Source organism: Pan troglodytes, chromosome 11 (genome assembly GCF_028858775.2).
Source record: "Pan troglodytes isolate AG18354 chromosome 11, NHGRI_mPanTro3-v2.0_pri, whole genome shotgun sequence".
Taxonomy (NCBI): Eukaryota; Metazoa; Chordata; class Mammalia; order Primates; family Hominidae; genus Pan; species Pan troglodytes.
Window position 1 is genome coordinate 83,396,883 of NC_072409.2, and position 7,537 is coordinate 83,404,419.

Below are 7,537 nucleotides of genomic sequence, written 5' to 3' on the forward strand. Positions count from 1 at the left end.
TCTGAGGGTGGGTCCCAAGCCCCAGAGCAGAACTCCAGTTAGGCCGAACCATGTAAAGAGCTCCTTTTAAATAATGTCTTTTTTTTTTTATAAAAGTAACACATGATAAGAGGGAAAAAAGAAATGTAAGGCAGAAAGTGAAAATCTCCCACAGTTCTGACCTCAGTTACCAATTTTTCTCTATCTTATATACTCTACAGAAAATATCTTTCCTAGATCATATGTGCCCTTCCTGAATTATTTCCTTAGGAGAAATGCCTAGAAATGAAATTTGTGGATTAAATTAACTTTCAGAAAGGTTGCACAAACTCTGCACCCATCACTAGTATAGGAATGTCAGTTTCCCTCTGAGTGCTAGCAAGGTTGAAGATTTGTATATATAAATTAGACATTTTCTTTTTTGAGTAAACTGTCAGTTCACATGCTGTTGGGGTGTTGTTCCAGTTACCTATTGCTGTGTAACAAATAAACAACAGCCATTTTATTAATTATATCTCATGATTTTGTGAGTTAGGAATTTGGGCAGGATTCAGCTAGGTATTCTTCTCTTCCTATATCAAATGGGGTCTCTTGATGATGTGGAGTTGCCATCTGGGGTGCCAAGATGCCATCTGGGGGTCCAAGATGACTTTACTCACCTGCTTGGCACCTTGGTGTAGACAGCTAGAAGGATGGGCCAGTCCTTGTCGTCTCAGAGCCTCTCTATGTGTACAGAATAGTTCAGCTTCTCAGAGGTGGCTCATGGCTCCCAGAATTGAACGTGAAAGCTGCCAGTCATATATACACATAGAGAAAGAGAGTGAGTGAGTGACAGAGAGTAAGGAGGTATATATATATATATGTGTGTGTGTGTGTGTGTGTAGAGAGAGAGAGAGAGGGAGAGAGAGAGAGAAAGAAATAGATAGATGGGGTCTTGCTTTGTTGCCCAGGCTAGTCTCAAACTCCTGGCCTCAATCAATCTTCCACCCTTAGCCTCCCAGATACTGGGATTACGGGAATGAGCCACTGCATCCAGCCATTGCTGCCAATCCTCTTAAAGGCCTAGTGTCACTTCCACTGTTCTAAATTGGTCAAAGCAGTCACAGGTCATCTCAGATTTCAGGAGAGGGCCAATAGACCCTACTTCTCAATGGAGGAGTGGCAAAGAATTTGTCCTCATTTTTATTTATTTATTTATTTATTTATTTATTTATTTATTTATTTTTGAGACAGAGTCTTGCTATATCACCAGGCTGGAGTGCAGTGGTGTGATCTTATCTCACTGCAGCCTCCATCTCCTGGGTTCAAGCAATTCTCCTGCCTCAGCCTCCCGAGTAGCTGGGATTACAGGCACCTCCCACCATGCCCAGCTAATTTTTGTATTTTTAGTAGAAGCGGGGTTTCACCATGTTGGCCAGGCTGCTCTCCAACTCCTGACCTCAAATGATCCGCCCACCTAAGCCTCCCAAAGTGGTGGGAATACAGGCGTGAGTCACGGTGCTCGGCCTGTCCTCATCTTTAGTCTGTCACAAATGTCGATATTAGTATATTCTTTTCCTTTCTCTCTTTTTTTTTTCTTTCTTTTTTTTTTTTTTGAGGCAGATTCTCACTCTTGTCGCCCAGGCTGTTGTGCAGTGGCGTGATCTCAGCTCACTGCAACCTCTGTCTTCCAGGTTCAAGTGATTCTCCTGCCTCAGCCTCACTAGTAGCTGGTATTACAGGTGCCTGCCACCATGCCTGACTAATTTATTTTGTATTTTTAGTAGAGACAGGGTTTCACCATATTGGCCAGGCTGATCTCAAACTCCTGACCTCAGGTGATCCGCCTGCCTCACCCTCCCAAAGTGCTGGGATTACAGGTGTGAGCCACCATGCCCAGCCTAGTATATTTCTGAATACTAAAAAAAAAAAAAAAAAAAAAAAAAAAAAATCATTTTTTTGAGGAAATTCTACTTGAACATGGTGGAAAGTCCCTAAATATGTTATTTAATTTAATTTGTAATTTTTTTTCTCTCTTGTTTTTTATTTATTAGAGATGTGGTCTCGCTCTGTCACCCAGGCTGGAGTGCAGTGGTGCTATCATAGCTCACTGAAGCCTTGAACTCCTGGGCTTAAGCAGTCCTCCTACCTTGGCCTCCTGAGTAGCTGAGTCTACAGGTGTACACCACTGTGCCCAGCTCTCCCTCACTCACGGCTAATTTTTAAATTTTTTTTAGAGATGGGGTCTTGCGATGTTGGCCAGACTGTTCTTGAACTCCTGGCTTCGAGCAATCCTCTTGCATCAGGTTCCGAAAGTGTTGGAATTACAGAGCCACTGCACCCAGCCTAAGTTGTAAGTGGTTTACCCAAGGTTTTTGCATCTGTATTGATACATAAGATTGGTTTATAGTTGTTGCTGTTGTTTTAAGTTTTGGTACCAAGGTATTTTTAGGTTTTGGTTTTGTTTTGTTTGTTTGGTTTCTTTTCTATAATTAGGTAGGTTTTCCATTTTAACTTTGAAGGAGTTTATAGAGGGAGAACCATATGTGTTTTTAATATTTAAAAAGGCTCACCCACAAAGCTACCTGGGTTAGGAGATTTCTTTGGAGTGAATTCAATGATTTTTAAAAATTTTATTATTGGAGGGGCAATTCCTGAAGGATCTAGAACCAGAAATACCATTTGACCCAGCAATCCCATTACTGAGTATATACCCAAAGGATTATAAGTCATGCTACTATAAAAACACATGCACATATATGTTTATTGCAGCACTATTCACAATAGCAAAGACATGGAACCAACCCAAATGTCCATCAATGATAGACGGGATAGAGAAAATGTGGTACATATACACCATGGAATACTATGCAGCCATAAAAAGGAATGAGATCATGTCCTTTGCAGGGACATAGATGAAGCTGGAAACCATCATCCTCAGCAAACTAACACAGGCACAGAAAACCAAACACTGCATGTTCTCACTTAGAAGTAGGAGCTGAACACTGAGAACACATGGACACAGAGAGGGGAACAACACACACCAGGGCTGGTTGCAGGCTGGGGAGTGAGGGAAGGGAACTTAGAGAATGGATCAATAGGTGCAGCCAACCACCATGGCACACATATACCTATGTAACAAACCTGTATGTTCTGCACATGTATCCTGTTTTTCTTTTTTTAGAAGGAATAGAGAAAAAAATTTTTTAAATTTATTATTGGTATTCAGATTAGATCACTTCATCCTGAGTCAATTATGGTCATTTAACGTTTTTTCACATTTAAGTCTAAAGTTGTATATTGTTGCTATGTTTATGACCTCAGAAAGGACTTTGTAATATTAAGGAAGGAAAACAAAAGGATAAAAAAACCTGGGAAGGTAGTTCTTCCTGGAAAGATTTATTGCAGGCACAAGAAGCAAATTTTAGACCTCATGTTTATTTAATTTTTTTCATGAAATTCATGAAGATATAGGCTCTTTGAAATTCGAAAAAAAGAAAGAAGAAACTTATACTGAGATGAGACCTGTACTTGAACAAGCAGCTGAGGCAGAACGAGAAACCAGGTTTGGGATCTTAGGAACATCCTTACTTCTGGCAATAGGAGGTTCAAGAAATCTTTGTGGATGCATATGTGAAGAATTAATGAATGATTAGGAATATCAATTCTCACAGCATGGTATAGTCTCATGAAAACTGTAGAAGATTGAGCTGGACCACAGGGAACTGGGGAATATCTCTGAGCGCTGTTTTTGTTATGTACTTGACTCCTCTCCTCCACACCCCTTAAGGTTAGTTCTCCCAGCAAGGGTCCAGCATGATTACTCTGCTCTGGGTTTTCTCTTACCATTGCTTGTTGCCACTCTCCTGGTTCACCTGTTCCCGTCCCTGAGCACTGCCCAGGCCACGGCTTTTCTAACCACTTAATATCCCCAGCAACTAATCATGGTGTGTCCTTAAATTCTAGATTTCCTCAGGCTGCAAAGAAAATTAAAAACAGGCCAGGTATGGTGGCTTATGCCTGTAATCCCAGAGCTTTGGGAGGCCAAGGCAGGAGAATCACTTCAGGCCAGGAGTTCGAGAGCAGCCTGAACAATGTAGCAAGACCTCGTCTCTAAAAATAAAAGTGTATAATTTAATAATTCTTAGTAAGTTTAAAGAGTTTTGCAATCATTACCGCAATGGAATTTTAGAACATTTCCTTCACCCCCAAAATAACCTCGTTCCCATTTGCAGTCACTTCCTATTTCCACCTTCAGTGAGACCCCCGCCCCCCGCCACACAAAACCACTAATCTGTTTTCTGTTTCTATTGATGTGTCTATGATGGATATTTCATATATTTATATTCATATGAATGGAACCATGGTCTTTTGTTTATGTCTTCTTTCACTTAATGTATTTGACATGCATTCATGTTGAAGCATGTGTCAATACTTTGTTCCTTTTTATGACTGGAATAGTGTTCTGTTGTATGGATATACCACATTTTTCTTATCCATTCACCAGTTAAAACATTTGGGTTATTTCCGTTTTTTGGATATTATGGCTAATGTTCTCAGGAATATTCATATACAAATCTTCATGTGAACACAGATTTTCATTTATCTTGGGTAGATAATAATGGCTGAATTTTTGGGTCATATGGTGACTCTATTTAGTATTTTAAGAAACTGAAAAATGTTTTACAAAGTGGCTGCACCATTTTCCCGCCAGCAGAATACAAGAGCTACAGTTTCTTTACATCCTTGTCAGTATTTGTTATTGCCTATCTTTTTATACATTGGCTTGGTAAATATTTGTAATAATGTGCAGAACCTCATGCCACCTTTGTAGACCCACAGGTGGAAGCTGCTGTCTTGAATCACATTCTGAGAAATAGATTAATGATCCTTCATTGATGCTTAGGACCTATGTACACCTTCTAGCTGTTGTATTAAAATCTAAAAACTCTAGTATTTTTGTAAAAATATCATACTACTTAAAGCTTAGGGTGTCCATGTGTCAACAACTATTCAACTATTAATTATACTCCAGTATCCAGTCTCCCCTTCTTACACAGGGGACAGTCAAAGAGTCCCATTTTCCAGCCTCCCTTGCAGCTAGATGTAGCTATGTGATTAAGTTCAGAACAATGGGATGTGAGCAAAAATGTCATGTTCTCTTAAATGGAGCCAGGCTTTTACATCTTTCCACATCCTCACTGATGGGAAGGTGGAAGTGAGCGTAGCCATCCTTAGACCAAAAACAGATACTGGGTGCTGAGATTGGCAGGGCATTAAGACACAGGAGGCTTGGGCAACTGGTGACTGCAGGGCCTCCATTCCAGCCCTGGATTGCTTACCTGGATTTTAACATGAGAAATAAGTATCTTGTTTAATCCAGTGTTATTTTTTATTTATTTTGTATTTATTTGAGATAGAGTTTTGCTCTGTTGCCCAGGCTGGAGTGCAGTGGCTGCAATCTCAGCTCACTGCAACCTCCGCCTCCCAGGTTCGAGCAATTCTCCTGCCCACCATCTCGCCTAGCTAGTTTTTTGTATTTTTAGTAGAGATGGGGTTTTGTTATCTTGTCCAGGCTGGTCTGGAACTCCTGACCTCAAGTGATCCACCCACCTAGGCCTCTCAAAGGGCTGGGATTACAGGCATGAGCCACTGAGGCTAGCCCCAGTGTTATTTTGAGGCTCTCTGTTATAACAGCCAAAAAGTGAAATTACTAACATCTAGAATGGCTCTGTAGGAACATGGCTAGAATATGAGAGTCTCCGCTGATGAATATGATCATACAAGGAAAAGCAGGGCAATGGAGACAAAAAAGCCTGGGAAGAAAATCAGGACACTAGAATTTTAGTAGCATTTTTATCTCTAGTCAGCTTTGTGATCTCAGGCAAGCCTTATATTTCTCTGTCTTCGTCCATGAAACAAGATGGTTTTGTACAATTGAAAATAAATGCTTAAAGCTTGAAAATAAAAAGCATCTGGTTTCAGAAGTACTTCATTATATTCCTAATCACTGGTAAAGCAACTCAGTACTAGAGGCTGGGAAGGGGAGGGAAGGGAGAAATAGGGATAGATTTGTAGAAGAATACAAAATTACAGCTAGATAGAAGGAATGAGTTCTAGTGTTATATAGCGCTATAGGATGATGATAGTTAACAGTAATGTACTCTATAGTTTCAAATAGCTAGCAGGAGGATATAGAATGTTCCCAACACAAAGAAATGATAAATGTTTGACATGATGGCTATGCTAATTACCTTGACCTTATCACTATACATCATATGTGTTGAAACATCACTATGCACCCCATAAATATGTACAAATCATTATGTGTCATTTAAAATATTTTTTTAAATTAGGAAAATATATAAATGTAAACCTTTGGTATCAGCTTTCTTAAATAAAATAGATGTTAATCATCTTCAGCAGCTGCATCAGTGAGAATGTTAACACAGGGCTAAGAATTTTCCTATACACAGTATTAGCTTTTTAAGTCCTCCCAATGGGTGCCATTATTGTCTTCATTTTACGAATAAGGAACCGGAGGTTTAATGAAGTTAAGGACCTTGCCCTGCCATGCAGATAGTTAGTGGTGGAGCCAGGGTTTCAGTTCCTGAACCCAGAACACAGGTGTTTGACCACTGCTACCCTGCCTCCATAACTATACCCAACACATACCAGAAGATCAATAGTGATGGCCAGTGGCCATATGACCACTTTAGCTATTGTGACTAGAACGGATTATCATAGTTTAAAATGAATAAACAACTCTTCCTAATTTGCTCACTAGGTTAAGGTGACATGGGAAGCGATCATTGTGAGTCATCCAGGGAACACAGGGAGAGTTAACCTGATGGTGACGCACACCTGCCAACTGCTGAGAAGAAGATAATCAGCCCTCAGGAATTTTCGACCCAGCCGCACTGCACAGCGTGGTTGCTGGACTCCTAGGACCAAGCCTCCTGGGCCTGGCAGGCAGCTGTAATTCAGAGTGGGTCGGGGCTCCAGGATGTGTTGTTTCCTGTGCGTTGCACTTCGCAGAGGCACAGAGCAGAAGCTAAGCCTGATGGCCTCTGAACACTGGTTGGGTTTTTGTTTTTGTTTTTTTCCTGGCAACAAAATTAAAGCCGCACCTAGGGATTTATCCACCCTTTTGCTGATCTCGATGTGAACTGTGCAGCTGAATCCCTGCACACAGTACTGACTCTATCTCTCAGGGTGTTGCTTAAAATGTGGCTGAGCACAAATGCAAAACATCGTCTTGTTGAAGTCAGCACACAGAATTAATCTCTAAAAGTAATGAAAGAATTAGTTTCACTTTGTACGATAAATAAATGCAAAGTATGGTGAAGTCAGAGATGTTCAGCTCAGTTGCTTTTAGACGGCGACATCTTTTGAAAATGATATTATATATTTGGGACACATTTTAATGCCACTCTAATATTTTGTGTCATTACAAGGATGCTTTGGGTTTTTTTGTTGTTGTTTTTGAAGTCTATTTAGCATATGAGTTGTTTTTTTTTTTTTTTTTTTTTTTTTTTTTGGAGACAGAGTCTCACTGTCGCCCAGGCTGGAGTGCAGT

At 40.3% G+C, this 7,537-nt stretch overlaps 1 long non-coding RNA gene across 1 annotated transcript in view; it reads left to right on the plus strand.

The window, feature by feature from the left end:
• LOC134807673 (uncharacterized) overlaps nt 1-7,310 on the plus strand; it is a 101,544-nt gene extending 94,234 nt beyond the window's left edge. Inside the window, exon 2 of the long non-coding RNA XR_010148720.1 lies at nt 6,746-7,310. This is a non-coding gene — a long non-coding RNA (uncharacterized LOC134807673). The remainder of the gene's footprint in view (nt 1-6,745) is intronic.
• Nucleotides 7,311-7,537: the final 227 nt, after the last annotated feature.